The following is a 19,879-nucleotide window of genomic DNA, read 5'->3' as shown; positions in this document are numbered from 1 at the left end:
CTTATCCAGAGCGACTTACAAATTGGTGCATTCACCTTATGATATCCAGTGGAACAACCACTTTACAATAGTACATCTATATCTTTTTTTGGGGGGGGGGGTTTTGACTGGACTGAGCGGGAACTGTGCTTCCGCAGAGGTAGGGGGGCCAGGAGGCCAGAGGTGGATGAACGCAGTGCCCTTGTTTGGGTGTAGGGCCTGATCAGAGCCTGAAGGTACGGAGGTGCCGTTCCCCTCACAGCTCCGTAGGCAAGCACCATGGTCTTGTAGCAGATGCGAGCTTCAACTGGAAGCCAGTGGAGTGTGCAGAGGAGCGGGGTGACGTGAGAGAACTTGGGAAGGTTGTAAGGGTTTAATGGCACAGGCAGGGAGCCCCGCCAACAGGGAGTTGCAGTAATCCAGACGGGAGATGACAAGTGCCTGGATTAGGACCTGCGCCGCTTCCTGTGTAAGGCAGGGTCGTACTCTGCGAATGTTGTATAGCATGAACCTACAGGATCGGGTCACCGCCTTGATGTTAGCTGAGAACGACAGGGTGTTGTCCAGGGTCACGCCGAGGCTCTTAGCACTCTGGGAGGAGGATACAATGGAGTTGTCCACCGTGATGGCGAGATCATGGAAAGGGCAGTCCTTCCCCGGGAGGAAGAGCAGCTCCGTCTTGCCGAGGTACAGCTTGAGGTGGTGATCCGTCATCCACACTGATATGTCTGCCAGACATGCAGAGATGCGATTCACCAACTGGTTATCAGAAGGGGGAAAGGAGAAGATTAATTGTGTGTCGTCTGCGTAGCAATGATAGGAGAGACCATGTGAGGATATGACAGAGCCAAGTGACTTGGTGTATAGCGAGAATAGGAGAAGGCCTAGAACTGAGCCCTGGGGGACACCAGTGGTGAGAGCACGTGGTGCGGAGACGGATTCTCGCCACGCCACCTGGTAGGAGCGACCTGTCAGGTAGGACGCAATCCAAGAGTGAGCCGCGCCGGAGATACCCAACTCGGAGAGGGTGGAGAGGAGGATCTGATGAGTCACAGTATCAAAGGCAGCAGATAGGTCTAGAAGGATGAGAGCAGAGGAGAGAGAGTTAGCTTTAGCAGTGCGGAGAGCCTCCGTGACACAGAGAAGAGCAGTCTCAGTTGAATGACCAGCCTTGAAACCTGACTGATTTGGATCAAGAAGGTCATTAGCAGACATCAGTAGCAGACAGCCACAATCTGCTTATGACCTGAAGCAGCAATATCAAACACTATGAGGAGACCTTTTTATATAATTCTAAATAAAAAGTGAATTTCATACTATGTTTATGAGCTAAAAAATACATGTTTTTGAACTGAGAACAAACACACCGTGTGCTTCCACCGAAACACAAGCTGTAAGGGAACATACAGTGCATTCGGAAAGTATTCAGACAGCTTGACTTTTTCCACATTTTGTTACGTTACAGCGTTATTCTAAAATTGATTAAATTGTTTTTTTTCCCCTCATCCATCTTCACACAATATCCCATAATGACAAACCATGCTCTGACATGCACGGTCAGAAACAGGATGCACCTGAGACAATTTCGAGTCTCATAGCAAAGGGTCTTAATACCTTTGTAAATAAGGTATTTCTGTATTTGCTAAAATTTCTAAAATCCTCTTTTCACTTTGTCATTATGGGGTATTGGGTGTAGATTGATGACCATTTTTGTTTAATTTAATCAATTTTAGAATAAGGCTGTAACGTAACAAAATGTGGACAAAGTCAAGGGGTCTGAATACTTTCCGAAGGCTCTGTATAGCCAAGCAGAACTGACAGCTAAGTTTAAACCTGCTCTTCATGCCGTCCGTCCAGCCAGGCTGAGGCTGAGGCACATGCTCAAGAGAGCTCCAGGAATGGAAGATGAGAGTGAATGCTGAGTCATAAATACTTCTGTTTTTAAACTGTCTGACCGGGTCCATCACACTGAGGAAGAGAACGGGGGGTGTAAATCTGAGCTTTACAACACTTGCTTCCCAGGAGGTTAGGGCCAAGGGAGGAGAAGGAGAGTCACATGGCTTTACACCAATCTACTCTTCCCCTGGGAGCAAGCCCCTTGGTTATTCCCCTGGGAACAAGCCCCTTAGTTCTTCCCTGGGAACAAGCCCCTTAGTTCTCCCCCTGGGAATAAGCCCCTTAGTTCTACCCCTGGGAATAAGCCCCTTAGTTCTACCCCTGGGAACCAGCTCCTTAGTTCTACCCCTGGGAACAAGCTCCTTAGTTCTCCCCCTGGGAATAAGCCCCTTAGTTCTCCCTCTGGGAACAAGCCCTTTAGTTTTTCCTCTAGACACCGAGAAGTTTGTTTTTCAAAAATTCTGTGAAACAGAAATGTTGTTTAATACAGGCAAAGAAACAAAATATACATTTTAGCACTAGTTGGGAAGTTGGAAATTCCATATGGTACTGCACGTTTGCAGGATGAGCAATAGCTTAACAAATAAACTGTCAATGTATTTTTTCTTTTTTCCTCACCAAGCATCTGTAGCTCATTCTGTCAATAGCACACAGGGGCTGATTCCACTATCAGCAATGCTTCTGAGACCCAGGCAGTCAAAGTGATGTCCTAAAAAGTGCATTAAACAGTCATCACATTGGGAATAGACTGTAGGGTAAAAAGGTAGTCTCCATAGGGTTATTTTACCACTGCACCACCTGTTTCCTTCAACTGTATCGCATTAAGCTAACGCTGGCTGGAGAGAGCAGCTGTGAAGGGTCTTTCTGGGAAGCATCTCTGCACCCGAGAGCCTTTTATTAGCGATAATGGCCCATTTGTTATTGTGTGTGCATGTGTATGTGTGTGTGCGTGTATGCATGTGTGCGTGTGTGTGTGTACTGTTTGAGTCCTTTTGGGATGGAGCACTAGTCTGGTAGGTACAATGAAAAGCACTTAACTTTGGCGGAGGTCAAAGGCATAGCATTGTGCAGCTCAGCAGCCATTAAATGATGGACAACAAAATGGGAGAGATGGAGAGAGGATGAGGTCATAGAGTCCTTAAAGATCTAGCCTATAGGGGAGAGGAGCTAGATGTTGTGCCTCATTACCCAGAGTACCCTAGTCTATAGGTCAGTGGTCTAGACCTGTGTGGGGTTGAATGACCCATACATCCTTCAGCTTTCATCATAAGTATTCTCTATCCGGACTGACCCATGGTACGCTTGAGGAGCATGCCCCTCTCTGGTTACCAGTCTTTGGTATAGGGGTCTATTTCTGGAATCCTCTCCCGCTCTCCCACACTCTCTCCCTCTCTCTCTCCCCCCCGCTCCCTCCCTCTCTCTCCCTCTCTCTCCCTATTTCTCTCCCCCTCGCTCCCTCCTCCCTCCCTCTCTCTCCCTCTCTCTTTCTCTCTCCCTCCCTCCTTCTCCAGGTGGAGGTGTTATATATACATATACTCAGTGGGATGGATCACGGCTCAGATCATTGATGTGACGGTAATAGCCTTCCCCCTCCTGCAAGGTGTGATGGGAATAGCCTTCCCCCTCTTGCAAGGCTCCCAGCGGGCTGGGTGACGATGAAAGATGATGGGCAGGTGGAAACGTCTAGCCCTGCACATTCAGCTGGACCACGCTGGGAGCTGTAAGTGAGGTTCATTTTGTGATGCTTGTGATTTGTGGGCAGGGTTAAGTTAAGCCTCAACAATCACTCATATTAGCAAACTTATTTCATTTCAAACTACACATTTCTCTAGTACGGCCCTATGGGTTATTTATCATAATGAACGATATCAGCAAAATGTCCACGATAAGTGGTCAGTTTGGTCGGGGTCGATCATTTTCCGTTTATCGTCCCAGGTCTGAGATGCTTCAATGTCAATATTCTATCCAGCTCCCTTTTATAGAAGTCGAGATATTTTATAGTCATTTTTCTCCAGTTGACTATTTCTTACTGATGACTGAAAGTAACTGATGGCTATATGAACTTTCTTACTTCACGTTGTCAATTAGAGAGGATGTTAAATTGCTAGGATACGTATCGTAAATAAACCTAGCTGGGATATAATGATTGTACATCACTCTCAAAATGGCTGACATAGCTGTCAATGAAATACATCAGCGCAGGCATTCAGCACAGCCTCCCCAAGAGGCAGATCACATCCATCATGCCACAGTGACTGGCCGCAAGGCCAACGATGAACTAGTTATATCTGAGGGCACAGGAACTAGCCTGAGTCGCTCATCTGTTTGTGCTGTCTTGCCAACCGCTATGTCAACGTCACGCCAAAGTTGCACAAGACAGCACAAACAGAGTTGGGAGTCAGGCTAGACAGGAACGTCCCTCAGAGTTCATAGTGAGTTGATGAATGATGTGTGTAGTTGGCAACTCAATGTGTTTTTGAACTGCACACACTATAAAGAGACTCCTCTCAACTCTCTGGAAAAAGTTAGCCTGGCTATATAATCTATTTTCCTGTATTCCAACAGTTTATTTTACAGTGGGGACTGTGTATTGTCATGCTGTCCTGCGTTATTGTTCTCCTGAGTAGGACAACAGGTGGCTCTGACAGTACAGGCCCCGCCACATCTCCATGACAACCCCCAGCACATTGTAAATAAGGTCAGAGTTGATGGGAGCCCATTGAGATCTAAATCTATAAGGGGATATTTTCTACCTCTCCTAGCAGGCACTGTGAGGCCCACCTTTTAGTCTGTTTCTTACAAGATGTATGTGTATGTGTCAAGGAGAGGTTCCGATGACAGCTGGGGACTGACACAATGGAAGCCTCGAATGTCCCTTTACCTCACCACACACGTAGTTTGTGTCAGTCCAGACACACTTACAGACACTGAAACATTGACACCACTGCTACTCAGGAGAAGGCCAGAGGAAAAGCCTTCCCACCCACACACCCACCGCAGCACTGCTCACTGATTGAAAACACAGACCCGCACGGAGCCAAGGACACATTGAAAGGAGTCTGAGATGTAGTCCCGTGGTTGCCGTGGTCGGACAGAAAACAGTCCCACAGGAGAGCATGCCTCAGTGAAGGTCCAAGCATAGAACAGTATACTTCTGGAATAGAATACTGGGTTTTAAAGGGGTAAAAACATGCTGTGAAATTCAGTGATTCTTTGAAAAATACAGTTTTCAATTATTTTCAGAGTTGACTGGCAAATTATCATAGAATCTTGACATTGTTTTGAATACTGCTATGCTCCTATCAGACCAACATTTTGAGTCCCCACATGCAAATCAAATGCCTTGTCCTAAGGTACCAGAGCAGGTGACATGGTCACCCGGACTCTATTGTCATCCAGAATAGACCACCTGAGTCAAATAAAAACTACAATGCATTTTACTCTGTCACCTTGTGTCACCTATTGTTTAAGCTGTGGGTGACGTGGGTACCAGTGTCTTCAGTAAAACTATGTTCCTGACTACATGTAGGGATCAGCTTTCCAAAGCTGTCCTGATGAAGGTAGATTCCATAGAATGACATATAGAACTCTAGGATGTGTATGGTAGATGCTATTAGGGTCTTACTGGCCAGTCGCTTTCAACTTGGGAACTGTCTATACTTCATGTTCCCTTGTCAAGGTTTTCACTCTCTTCATAAAACAACAATCAACCAATCCCAAACTGACTAACCTACCCCTGGGCACTTGAAACAAGTGAACCCCCCCATCTCTCTTCTCTCTCCTTCCTCTCTCTCTCTCTCCTTCCTTTCTCTCTATCTCCACGAGGACAGTCCCAGACTCCTTAGGGATCAGTTCCCTGACAGGACCATCTGGCCAAGTGTGTGTGCGTGTGTGCGTGTGTGTGTGTGTGTGTGTGTGTGTGTGTGTGTGTGTGTGTGTGTGTGTGTGTGTGTGTGTGTGTGTGTGTGTGTGTCATTAGGGGTAGGTTAAATTTAGCAGCGAGGCTGATATCTGCATGCCAGGTCCTATCTGTCCCTTTACCCCCTCCCTCCCTCTCTCTCTCCTTCCTTCCCTCCCCAGTCATTTCTCTCCACTGCACCACACTGTCCTTCTATCCAGTCCTCTATCACAGCAGCGTCTCATTCCCCCTCTTTCTGTCTCTCTCCCTCCCAGGCACGCTCCTCTCTCCGTCAGCATCGGCGGGAGAGTGATTCACCCCCCTCCTCCTCCCCCATCGCTCTAACTGGATTGTACAGACAGAGGCAAGCTGAGGACACAGGAGAGGAGAAAAAGGGCTCGATCAGGGAAGGAAGACGTGGAAACACTACACACTGGATAACATTTCCTCTCTGCTGGCAGGAGGCTACAGAGCAACACAGTGACACTGCAGCACTAGCAGCAAGCAGCAGTCTGGACTACAGATTTGACTCACCGCTCTCTGAGGTAAGACTGGTTGTCAGCTACACGCTGCAGCTAAACCCAGAGAGGGAGGTCAAACTACAGGGACTTCTCTCTCTGTACCCATGACAACCCTCTTTGTCTACAGTATTTCATTCAGTTTATCATGTGCATTCTGCAGTGTATGGAGACAGGCTTGTGTTGAGTGGGTGTTGCTGTGACGGTGTTGTGGCTCATCAGACAGGGCAGGTAGACTGCATGAAGGGAACATGTAGTGACCACATAGACCACTCTGCTCACTGTTGTATTCTCAGTGAGGTCTGCTGAGGGAGTTGGTTTACAGATCCACTATCAATCCTATTGACTCCTGTTGATTTGACATCTTTGCATCATTATTGATGTTTTGGGTGCATATCTGCATGAGTATTGATGTTATGTTTGTATATCTGGATAGAATATTGTACTGAAAAAAAGGTGCTGTCTAGAACCGAAAGGGTTCTTTGGCTGTCCCCATAGCATATCCCTTTGAAGAACCCTTTTGGTTCCAGGTGTAACCCTTTCCACAGATGGTTATACATGGAACCCAAAAGGGTTCTACCTGGAACCAAAAATGGTTATCCTATGGGGACACCCGGAAAACCCTTTTGGAACCCTTTTTTCTAAGAGTGTAGATCAGTTTCCAGTTAAACATAATCCCATGTGATTGACTGCAGCTAATATGAACATATCTATCGATTGTCAACTGAGAAGTGCAGGAAGTAGTTACCACCTAGTCCACTGGGCAGTAGTGACGTTAAGTTCTGATTACCTTCTAGTCAATTTCCTTACCACACATTAAAGACAAAGATCAACAAAGATGGCCTATGGATGTTCTACATTGAAGTGGTACAGTGATAGCAGCAGGGTATTTCCAAAGGGCAGCGGGTCCAGGCTCGGGGCCCTGTGCGTCTCAGATCACCAGGGGGATGTGGGGGATATGGAGGGGCCGAGCCAGATCGGGTTATCAGGCCTTCACCCAGCAGGTTCGTTTTGAAAGTGCCGTCCCAGAGCAAGGAGAGGGAGGCGGATGCCTGGCCGTCAACAATACATTTTAGCAGCGATCAGATTCTTCTGGCTGTGGATCAGACTGGCGCAAACATGGCGCCCAAAACAAGCCCCTCTGTGTTTGGTCGTCATTTCTCAAGCTAGAGCAGATCATTCCCACGTTTAGAGTAGCTCATTTAGTGGGTACAGAATGGTCAATATGTGACCCAAGAGGAGTCGGTCGTTCAGGGTTCCTAACCTAAAGACCATTAGAACTCCTTCAACATTGTTTACATTTATGTTATCAATTCCCGGGAGGCTCCAGGGTTTGGCATGGCAACCTTACAGTGGTAAAGCACATTGGATGTTTGTGTAACATGGAAAGGACCACGTCATCTTCGGTGACAGTACAGACATTTTAGGTTGATCCGTCTTGCTTTAAGTGTGAACATTAACAGTCACCAAGGCATTAGGTGTCAACGCCTACCTTTCTCCTTGTGGACATACTTTCTATAGTTCAGAACTTTATGTCAATCCCTCCAGCGTTAAGGCTGAACATTAGAGGTCATCAATCCATGCATAAAACAGGAATGGTTGGTGTCTGTCTTCCCTCATCTAGAACCTGCCGAAGCTCCATGCTCTTCTCTAGACATGCCCCTGATAAGCCTAACACTAAACCTAAACCCAACACTAATCTATGCTGCAAGCAAATATTTGTCCTGACAGAAGGACACCCAGCAATGCTCCATATGAACTTTTAAAAGGCTTGAGACCCAACAGAGTGGTTTGTGAGTCCAAGCAACAGGCTAACACATACAACCAGGCCTAACCTGAAATACTTTAAGAAATGAGGAGATGGGAAACGTCATTGGATTCATATTATATGTGTATCTTGCCCGTATGTTGTCAATGGGCCGTGCGGTGCATTCTGGGTACAATCCCACAAGGAGTGCCCTCCTTCAAGGAGTCAATGGGAGTCAATTGTGCGCCAGCTCCAAAATCCAACATTAGCATGAATTACGTGAACAAGAAACACAACATTATAAATCTTATCTGAGATGTGAGATAATTAACTTGTTCTCTGTAATATCATATAGCTTTGAAATTGTGACATTTTGTACTTTTGAGGACAATAGGCAGGTTTCTCGACTCATACCTTCATACCATTTTATTATTACGTGTTTTACTTTTCTATTATTTCTCTATTTTCTTTCTCTCTGCGCTGTTGGGAAGGGCCCGTAAACATTTCACTGTTAGTCCACACCTGTTGTTCACAAAGCATGACTTTTAGAAGGGATTGCTTGACGATTAGCTTAGCAACCGCATGACAACATGAACGTGATGGTTGACAGTCTGCTGGGTGGGGCAGCATAGTACTTTCCTCTATTCATTGGCCAATGAGTTTCCCATCTCCTCATTTCTTAAAGTATTTCTGGCATGGTGTGGCCTGTCTGTGGTGCCTGCCTCCTATGGCGTTGTAATCTGACTGTAAGCCTGGGATGTGGTGAGACAGCTAGGGCCTAGGGAGGGTCTGAGGGTGCGTGGATGTGGTGAGACAGCTAGGGCCTAGGGAGGGTCTGGGGGTGTGTGGATGTGGTGAGACAGCTAGGGCCTAGGGAGGATCTGAGGGTGTGTGGATGTGGTGAGACAGCTAGGGCCTAGGGAGGATCTGAGGGTGTGTGGATGTGGTGAGACAGCTAGGGCCTAGGGAGGGTCTGGGGGTGTGTGAATGTGGTGAGACAGCTAGGGCCTAGGGAGGGTCTGGGGGTGTGTGGATGTGGTGAGACAGCTAGGGCCTAGGGAGGGTCTGAGGGGGTGTGGATGTGGTGAGACAGCTAGGGCCTAGGGAGGGTCTGAGGGTGTGTGGATGTGGTGAGACAGCTAGGGCCTAGGGAGGGTCTGAGGGTGTGTGGATGTGGTGAGACAGCTAGGGCCTAGGGAGGGTCTGAGGGTGTGTGGATGTGGTGAGACAGCTAGGGCCTAGGGAGGGTCTGAGGATGTGTGGATGTGGTGAGACAGCTAGGGCCTAGGGAGGGTCTGAGGGTGTGTGGATGTGGTGAGACAGCTAGGGCCTGGGGAGGGTCTGAGGGTGTGTGGATGTGGTGAGACAGCTAGGGCCTAGGGAGGATCTGGGGGTGTGTGGATGTGGTGAGACAGCTAGGGCCTGGGGAGGGTCTGAGGGTGTGTGGATGTGGTGAGACAGCTAGGGCCTAGGGAGGGTCTGAGGGTGTGTGGATGTGGTGAGACAGCTAGGGCCTAGGGAGGGTCTGAGGATGTGTGGATGTGGTGAGACAGCTAGGGCCTAGGGAGGGTCTGAGGGTGTGTGGATGTGGTGAGACAGCTAGGGCCTGGGGAGGGTCTGAGGGTGTGTGGATGTGGTGAGACAGCTAGGGCCTAGGGAGGGTCTGAGGGTGTGTGGATGTGGTGAGACAGCTAGGGCCTGGGGAGGGTCTGAGGGTGTGTGGATGTGGTGAGACAGCTAAGGCCTAGGGAGGATCTGAGGGTGTGTGGATGTGGTGAGACAGCTAGGGCCTAGGGAGGGTCTGAGAGTGTGTGGATGTGGTGAGACAGCTAGGGCCTAGGGAGGGTCTGAGGGTGTGTGGATGACAGTGGCTGGTAAAACTTTAAATCAAAGGTCGGGCTCATAGTAATGGAACAGTATCAAAGCGTCATTACTATGAGCTGCCCTCCCCTGACCAGCCTCCACTGGTGTATGCCCAGGTTACATGTGAAGTCCCAGTAGGAGTGTACAGTATGTGTGGGGTGAACAAGGGAGGCAGGGGGGTGAGGAGAGGGGGATCAAGGAACAGCTGAATCAGCAGAGCCCAGGGATTTGGGCTTATAAATTCCATTGGGCCATTTGTGCAGAGTGATGGATTGGATGGGATACTGATGCAGTGTTGAGCCCATGGTTACCGTAGAGATTGTTACCTTGGTTTGCCACCGGCATGCTCTGCCGTCTGGTTCCTTCAGTGTGATTGACAGTTTGGGGGAAGTGGGGCAGTAATCAGTACATCAGACTGACAAGCATTAGTCACACCTCCTGCTGTCTAGCGCTAGAGGGGAAATGGGTTAGTTAAGTGTTTCCCTTCAGAGTTGTGTGTGTTTGTGCGTCCGTGCAGGTATCAAATGAATACATGAACAGGTACAGCTGATGCTGCTGTAAGGCCAGATATGAAGCCATGTCTGCAGGCAGTGAGATCGTCACAAGTTACTGCCACCATCATTCTGTCTCATTAACATGTGTATGTGAGGCCGTGGCCCCTAATACCAAGCATGGCTGTAGACTCCTCCCGTCTTCCCCTCAGCCAAATCCCTTCACTAAGGGTTTAAGGGGGGCTGGCCGGAGTGTTAGCCAGGCTTCATTAACACTTCATCTGTCTCCTCATGACAGTAGTTGGATTCTGCAGTAACACTTCTTTGGCCCCAATTGCAGATGAACTGAAACCACACAGGGAGTTTCTTCAGAAAGTTGACACAGGTGTTGACTGCATTAAAACCGACATCCCCCACAAGCTGCCCCTCCTACTGCTGTGGACATTGATACTGTGCATGGAGGCTTTTGTTCCAGCTCAGCACAACCACAACCACACCTACAGTATCAGTCAAACGTTTGGATACACCTACTCATTCAAGGGTTTTTCTTTATTTTTACTATTTTCTACATGATTCCATGTGTTATTTCATAATTTTGATGTCTTCACTATTATTCTACATTGTAGAAAATAGTAAAAATAAAGCAAATTCCTTGAATGAGTAGATGTGTCAAAACTTTTGACTGGTACTGTAATTCAACAAATCCAATAGCACCAAGCCCTGGACTCATTGAACCCAGTGTGTTAGTGCTGGACCAGGTCTTGTGGTTTGTCCATCATGTGGTCTGAGGGAGGCCATGGAGGGGGCTGGTCAGAGAGACAGGGGCTAGAGGGGGGCCGGGTTGAGATCGGGGCTGGTCAGAGAGACAGGGGCTAGAGAGGGGCCGGGTTTGAAATGGGGACTGGTCAGAGAGACAGGGGCTAGAGAGGGGCCGGGTTTGAAATGGGGGCTGGTCAGAGAGACAGGGGCTAGAGAGGGGCCGGGTTTGAGATGGGTCTGGTCAGAGAGACAGGGGCTAGAGAGGGGCCGGGTTTGAGATGGGGGCTGGTCAGAGAGACAGGGGCTAGAGAGGGGCCGGGTTGAGATCGGGGCTGGTCAGAGAGACAGGGGCTAGAGAGGGGCCGGGTTTTAGATGGGGGCTGGTCAGAAAGACAGGGGCTAGAGAGGGGCCGGGTTGAGATCGGGGCTGGTCAGAGAGACAGGGGCTAGATAGGGGCCAGGTTTGAAATGGGGGCTGGTCAGAGAGACAGGGGCTAGAGAGGGGCCGGGTTTGAGATGGGGGCTGGTAAGAGAGACATGGGCCAGAGAGGGGCCAGGTTTTAGATGGGGGCTAGTCAGAGAGACAGAGGCTAGAGGGGCCGGGATTGAGATGGGGGATGGTCAGAGAGACAGGGGCTAGAGAGGGGGTTGAGATGGGGGAGGGTCAGAGAGACAGTGGCTAGAGAGGGGGTTGAGATGGGGGATGGTCAGAGAGACAGTGGCTAGTGGGGCTTGAGATGGGGGATGGTCAGAGAGACAGTGGCTAGAGAGGGGTTGAGATGGGGGATTTTCAGAGAGACAGTGGCTAGAGAGGGGGTTGAGATGGGGGATGGTCAGAGAGACAGTAGCTAGAGAGGGGCTTGAGATGGGGGATGGTCAGAGAGACAGTGGCTAGAGATGGGTTGAGATGGGGGATGGTCAGAGAGACAGTGGCTAGAGAGGGGCTTGAGATGGGGGATGGTCAGAGAGACAGTGGCTGGAGAGGGGCTTGAGATGGGGGATGGTCAGAGAGACAGTGGCTAGAGAGGGGGTTGAGATGGGGGATGGTCAGAGAGACAGTGGCTAGAGAGGGGGTTGAGATGGGGGATGGTCAGAGAGACAGTGGCTAGAGAGGGGGTTGAGATGGGGGATGGTCAGAGAGACAGTGGCTAGAGAGGAGGTTGAGATGGGGGATGGTCAGAGAGACAGTGGCTAGAGAGGGGTTGAGATGGGGGATGGTCAGAGAGACAGTGGCTAGAGAGGGGGTTGAGATGGGGGCTGGTCAGAGAGACAGTGGCTAGAGAGGGGGTTGAGATGGGGGATGGTCAGAGAGACAGTGGCTAGAGAGGGGGTTGAGATGGGGGATGGTCAGAGAGACAGTGGCTAGAGAGGGGGTTGAGATGGGGGATGGTCAGAGAGACAGTGGCTAGAGAGGGGTTGAGATGGGGGATTTTCAGAGAGACAGTGGCTAGAGAGGGGGTTGAGATGGGGGATGGTCAGAGAGACAGTGGCTAGAGAGGAGGTTGAGATGGGGGATGGTCAGAGAGACAGTGGCTAGAGAGGGGTTGAGATGGGGGATGGTCAGAGAGACAGTGGCTAGAGAGGGGGTTGAGATGGGGGATGGTCAGAGAGACAGTGGCTAGAGAGGGGCTTGAGATGGGGGATGGTCAGAGAGACAGTGGCTAGAGAGGGGGTTGAGATGGGGGATGGTCAGAGAGACAGTGGCTAGAGAGGGGGTTGAGATGGGGGCTGTTCAGAGAGACAGTGGCTAGAGAGGGGGTTGAGATGGGGGATGGTCAGAGAGACAGTGGCTAGAGAGGGGGTTGAGATGGGGGATGGTCAGAGAGACAGTGGCTAGAGAGGGGGTTGAGATGGGGGATGGTCAGAGAGACAGTGGCTAGAGAGGGGTTGAGATGGGGGATTTTCAGAGAGACAGTGGCTAGAGAGGGGGTTGAGATGGGGGATGGTCAGAGAGACAGTAGCTAGAGAGGGGCTTGAGATGGGGGATGGTCAGAGAGACAGTGGCTAGAGAGGGGTTGAGATGGGGGATGGTCAGAGAGACAGTGGCTAGAGAGGGGCTTGAGATGGGGGATGGTCAGAGAGACAGTGGCTGGAGAGGGGCTTGAGATGGGGGATGGTCAGAGAGACAGTGGCTAGAGAGGGGGTTGAGATGGGGGATGGTCAGAGAGACAGTGGCTAGAGAGGGGGTTGAGATGGGGGATGGTCAGAGAGACAGTGGCTAGAGAGGGGGTTGAGATGGGGGCTGGTCAGAGAGACAGTGGCTAGAGAGGGGGTTGAGATGGGGGATGGTCAGAGAGACAGTGGCTAGAGAGGGGGTTGAGATGGGGGATGGTCAGAGAGACAGTGGCTAGAGAGGGGGTTGAGATGGGGGATGGTCAGAGAGACAGTGGCTAGAGAGGGGTTGAGATGGGGGATTTTCAGAGAGACAGTGGCTAGAGAGGGGGTTGAGATGGGGGATGGTCAGAGAGACAGTGGCTAGAGAGGAGGTTGAGATGGGGGATGGTCAGAGAGACAGTGGCTAGAGAGGGGTTGAGATGGGGGATGGTCAGAGAGACAGTGGCTAGAGAGGGGGTTGAGATGGGGGATGGTCAGAGAGACAGTGGCTAGAGAGGGGCTTGAGATGGGGGATGGTCAGAGAGACAGTGGCTAGAGAGGGGGTTGAGATGGGGGATGGTCAGAGAGACAGTGGCTAGAGAAGGTGTTGAGATGGGGGATGGTCAGAGAGACAGTGGCTAGAGAGGGGGTTGAGATGGGGGCTGTTCAGAGAGACAGTGGCTAGAGAGGGGGTTGAGATGGGGGATGGTCAGAGAGACAGTGGCTAGAGAGGGGGTTGAGATGGGGGATGGTCAGAGAGACAGTGGCTAGAGAGGGGGTTGAGATGGGGGCTGTAGCGGGGGTTGACCAGTGCCAGTGGGACCTGAGCCAAGCACATGTAGCTCCCCAAAGAGCAGCGAGGTTGCTTCCTTTTTAGACCAGGTATCCTGTTTCCTTACAGAATGCCACTGGTGTAGTCTCTCTCTCTCTCTCTCTCTCTCTCTCTCTCTCTCTCTCTCTCTCTCTCTCTCTCTCTCTCTCTCTCTCTCTCTCTCTCTCTCTCTCTCTCTCTCTCTCTCTCTCTCTCTCTCTCTCTCTCTCTCTCTCTCTCTCTCTCTCTCTCTCTCTCTCTCTCTCTCTCTCTCTCTCTCTCTCTCTCTCTCTCTCTCTCTCTCTCTCTCTCTCTCTCTCTCTCTCTCTCTCTCTCTCTCTCTCTCTCTCTCTCTCTCTCTCTCTCTCTCTCTCTCCTCTCTCTCTCTCTCTCCTCTCTCTCTCTCTCTCTCTCTCTCTCTCTCTCTCTCTCTCTCTCTCTCTATATATATATATATATATATATATCTGAAGATAAATTCTAATGTTGTTCACCCCCACATCTCCTCCTCCTTCTGCCTGCCAGCCACAACGTTGTGCCTTGCTGCACATTGAAGTTACATATCAGCATGTTTATTTTTAATCCTCTATTTGTCATTTAGAATCACAGCATAGCTTCACGCTGCACTGCAGTTGTTGTATCTGTGGGTTGAAGGAGAATTCAGAGCTGTAGGGACTTCTCTCTCCCCAGTTAGAGAATACGTAGGGAGGCAGAGAAGTGAGTTATTTACTAGTCCCTCTTGAGACCTTCTGGCCTAGCTACCAGAGTGACCATGAGCTCTGTCAAAACAAGCCTGCACTGCAGTATTTACACAGTGCAACATACCTTTTTCCCTACAATCAAGTCAAATCACACAATGGTCTTTGGGTGCTGCGTTGTAAAAACAGCTGATAGACTCCTCTCACAGATAGGTAGAAATAGGTTCACTCTTAGAAAAAAGTGTGCTATCTAGAACCTAAAAGGGTACTTCGGTTGTCCCCATAGGGGAACCCTTTGAAGAACTATTTTTGGTTCCACGTAAAACCCTATGTGGTTCCATGTAGAACCTTCTGTGGAAAGGGTTCTACATGGAACAGCATAGGGTTTTACCTTTTTTCTAAGATTGTACAGCTTTCAGGATGAGACAGGTGTATGTAGTGGTAGTGATATGGCGTAAGTAAACAAATATACACATTAAATGGTTGGTCTGATTGTATCCTGGTCAGACTCCTAAAGCCACAGAGCAGGCGGGGAGCATTGGCCACTTGCTGCGTCTATACACAGTACATTAGGCCTGGAGTGATGGATGAGCGTCCTTGCTGCATTAGACACTCAGCAGCAGACGAAAAGGCCTCATTTTAATGTCTGAAAGTGTCGTTTCTGTGGAATCCTATAGCTGGGGTGTTACAGGGTGAATCCCCAGCTTCTAAACTTGCCAGAGGAGGCTGGACCTGCTCAGCCTGAGGTCCAGACTAAGCCTGGTGTGAGACATATTGCTGGTGAGCTAGTGAATAAAGAAGGGATTAGGTTTTAGGCCGATTGGATGAACCATTTCTGGATTGAACATATACAGTGCATTCGGAAACTATTAAGACCCCTTCACTTTTTTCACATTTTGTTACATTACAGCCTTATTCTAAAATTGATGAAATCGTTTTTTTCCCGTTCATCAATCTACACACAATACCCCATAATGACAAAGCAAAAATAGATTTTTAGACATTTTTGCTAATTTATAAAAAATAAAAACACAGAAATACGTTATTTACATAAATATTCAGACCCTTTGCTATGCGATCCAAAACTGAGCTCAGGTGCAACCTGTTTCAATTGATCGTCCTTGAGATGTTTCTACAACTTGATTGGAGTCCACCTGGGGTAAATTCAATTGATTTGACATGGTTTGGAAAGGCACACACCTGTCTATATAAGGTCCCACAGTTGACAGTGCATGTCAGAGCAAAAACCAAGCCATGAGGTCGAAGGATAGGATAAGACGGCACAAGTACTGGGTTCCTTGCTAAATTTTACATTTACGTCATTTAGCAGACGCTCTTATCCAGAGCGACTTACAAATTGGTGCATTCACCTTATGATATCCAGTGGAACAACCACTTTACAATAGTACATCTATATCTTTTTTTGGGGGGGTTAGAAGGATTACTTTATCCTATCCTAGGTATTCCTTAAAGAGGTGGGGTTTCAGGTGTCTCCGGAAGGTGGTGATTGACTCCGCTGTCCTGGCGTCGTGAGGGAGCTTGTTCCACCATTGGGGTGCCAGAGCAGCGAACAGTTTTGACTGGGCTAGTGAATGCGAGCTAGTGAAAGAATAAAAGGTCATTGAGTTCCAATTGGTTAAAAACGGCCCCACTGGTTGCAGTGACCCTTGTTGTTGTCCCGTCTATGACATCACGTCGCTAGGGACGGTCATACTAAAAATGACAGACAGCGTATCTTGTCACAGCCACATCTTGTGCCACTCTGGAATTCATCAAATGTCAGGAGCAATTATCAGGCTATTTTCTCCCCCTAGAACATGTTCCCCTCAACCGTTCCCTTCTTATTTAAGGCTACTGATTGACTGAGGCATGTTACACACACACAGCACTGGATATGAGCTCTGGCCTCCAGGACACAGCATGGTGCAGTGTCAGGCTGGCATGGGGCCCAGAACTGAGCTACCCATGAGGTGTGAGGAGGGTACAGAACACCGTCTGTCTGCCATATAGTCCAGTTAGACCTTATAACAGGCCTAGTTTAAGCTATGGTCCAATCTCACTTAGACTGCAGCTTTTCTCCACATCGTCTTTCCCTCAGGATACCAGTAAAGGAAGTAGGGCACAGTGGTGTGGAACATTCAGATAAAAATATATTTAGTAGAACAGACATGGCTCTATTACATGTAGAGTAAGGAATCTTGTCAGCTCTTTTTATGACATGTCTATCTGAATGTGACCCAAATTACCTGCTAGGTGGTTTTGGTAGTTAGGGGCTCGCTGTTGGTAGCTGTTTTGTTTATTTGGATCCTCATTAGCCTTTGCAGAAGCAGCATCTACTCTTCCTGGGGTCCACAGCTATATCGATACCACAACAGATCACTTAGATCTACAGCCATGCTTCGCTAGCTAATCATTGCCAGGAATAATCAACCTGGGCCAGGTTTCCCAAAAGTGTTGGCATTTAGTCTTACGAGTGTTTTAACGATGCATCTTTCCTACAACGGCCGAAGATGTAAAATAGGTTTCCCAAAACACGACGTATAGAGAACGTTCGCTAAGTGTGTCATTGAGGCATGGGTCGATACTGATAGGATCGAAAGGCAACGCTGCTCTCGGATCAGCTTTCTCTATTCAAATCTTACCTTAACATTATAATTATTCCACAGTACTGACGATGGATCAGCTCCTAGAAAGATATTATCACCTATGGCTGCAAATATTAGGCAGCTTATTATAATGCACTAAATCAAGATTTGGCACATCATTGCGCACATGTTGTTACACATCATTAAATATATTGAGACAAATTATAGACAGTAGCATACAAGTATCAAAATAGAACTCAATTGATTGAACATTAAATGTATTGCAATATGATTTACATAGGCCTGTAGCCTACTGTAGGCAACTTAGTATTTGTAGTCAACTTCGTTGTGAAGTTATCAGCAGTCACAGAGAGACAGATAAAACATGGGATTCTATGTTTAGCGGAGATCATCTGTGTGTAAAGTGACTTGGGAGGGCAAAAAAGCAACTAACGACGCACTTAGCTGTTCTACGAGTAGTCTGAGGCGGTCGTTAGATTAAGAGCGTTTTCAAGTGCAAAGTTAATAGATTTGTTAGCATAAAGGTTCAAATCTCCAAACGGGAGACACCAGCCAGTGTTAGTCAATACATTACGATCAATACAAGTGAGTGGTTTTAAATAGCCGATCAATTCCCTCTTTCCCAGCGAGTCAATCAATGAGGAGATGCTTAATGCTTAACTAATCACCATCAAGGGGGAAGAATGACATCCATTGTGACCTCGACATCTGCTCAATGGCCTAATTGGTTACCTCAGCCTGCTGCGCTAGCAAATAACAATATGTGTTATTCTTAGTAAAGAGTTCAAAGCTTATTGAACTGATATTGTAGCTGTCCAAATTCTTAGATACATGAGATTTCAGTCTGACGGGCCGACAGGCAGACAACTACCCTTGAGGGTCTGTTGCCGTGAGCAACAGTGAGCTAAACTGGTTAGAAATCAACTATGGATGTTTTCACTGTGTGGCTAACCATTTAGTTTGATTAAAAACACCACATGGATTAAACAGAAAATATTACAATCACAGTGTCAGGCTGGTATATGTACATGTATGTACATGTATTTACGTACAGTTGAAGTCGGAAGTTTACATACACTTAGGTTGGAGTCATTAAAACTCGTTTTTCAACCACTCCACACATTTCTTTTTAACAAACTAAAGTTTTGGCAAGTCGGTTTGTACATCTACTTTGTGCATGACACAAGACATTTTTCCAACAATTGTTTACAGACAGATTATTTCACTGTATCACAATTCCAGTGGGTCAGAAGTTTACATACACTAAGTTGACTGTGCCTTTAAACAGCTTAGAAAATTCCAGAAAATGATGTCATGGCTTCAGAAGCTTCTGATAGGATAATTGACATCATTTGAGTCAATTTGAGGTGTACCTGTGGATGTATTTCAATGTATTTCAAGGCCTACCTTCAAACTCAATGCCTCTTTGCTTGACATCATGGGAAAATCAAAAGAAATCAGCCAAGACTTCATAAAAAAAATGTGTAGACCTCCTCAAGTCTGGTTCATCATTGGCAGCAATTTCCAAACGCCTGAAGGTACCACGTTCATCTGTACAAACAATAGTACGCAAGTATAAACACCATGGAACCACGCAGCCGTCATACCGCTCAGGAAGGAGACGTGTTCTGTCTCCTAGAGATGAACGTACGTTGGTGCGAAAAGTGCAAATCAATCCCAGCACAACAGCAAAGGACCTTGTGAAGATGCTGGAGGAAACCGGTACAAAAGTATCTATATCCACAGTAAAATGAGTCCTATATCGACATAACCTGAAGCCACTGCTCCAAAACCGCCATAAAAAAGCCAGACTACGGTTTGCAACTGCACATGAGGACAAAGATCGCACTTTTTGGAGAAATGTCCTCTGGTCTGATGAAACAAAAATATAACTATTTGGCTATAATGACCATTGTTATGTTTGGAGGAAAAAGGGGGAGGCTTGCAAGCTGAAGAACATCATCACAACCGTGAAGCACGGGGATAGCAGCATCATGTTGTTGGGGTGCTTAGCTGCAGGAGGGACTGGTGCACTCCACAAAATAGATGGCATCGTGAGGAAGGGCAATTATGTGGATATATTGACGCAACATCTCAAGACATCAGCGGAAGTTAAAGCTTGGTCGCAAATGGGTCTTCCAAATGGACAATGACCCCAAGCATAATTCCAAAAGTTGTGACAAAATAGCTTAAGGACAACAAAGTCAAGGTATTGGAGTGGCCATCACAAAGCCCTGACCTCAATTCTATAGAAAATTTGTGGGCAGAACTGAAAAAGCGTGTGCGAGCAAGGAGGCCTACAAACCTGACTCCAGTTACACAAGCTCTATCAGGAGGAATGGGCCAAAATTCACCCAACTTATTGTGGGAAGCTTGTGGAAGGCTACCCGAAATGTTTGACCCAAGTGAAACAATTTAAAGGTAATGCTACCAAGTACTAATTGAGTGTATGTAAACTTCTGACTCACTGGGAATGTGATGAAAGAAACTAAATTATTCTCTCTACTATTATTCTGACA

The 19,879-nt window shown here is 47.9% G+C and overlaps 2 protein-coding genes across 5 annotated transcripts in view; one reads left to right on the top strand and one right to left on the bottom strand.

The window, feature by feature from the left end:
- The window catches only part of LOC106574607 (uncharacterized), a 104,000-nt gene that overhangs the window by 10,276 nt on the left and 73,845 nt on the right, over positions 1-19,879 (bottom strand). The gene's annotated exons all lie outside the window — the stretch shown is intronic.
- LOC106574771 (filamin A-interacting protein 1-like) overlaps positions 6,043-19,879 on the top strand; it is an 82,816-nt gene continuing 68,979 nt past the window's right edge. Inside the window, exon 1 of the mRNA XM_082963008.1 lies at positions 6,043-6,318. The gene's annotated coding sequence lies outside the window, so the exon portion shown is untranslated. The remainder of the gene's footprint in view (positions 6,319-19,879) is intronic.

Source organism: Salmo salar, chromosome 16, assembly GCF_965601325.2.
Source record: "Salmo salar chromosome 16, fSalSal1, whole genome shotgun sequence".
NCBI lineage: Eukaryota > Metazoa > Chordata > Actinopteri > Salmoniformes > Salmonidae > Salmo > Salmo salar.
The sequence above is the reverse complement of the archived record's forward strand: the minus strand, read 5'-3'. Positions and strand labels throughout refer to the sequence as shown.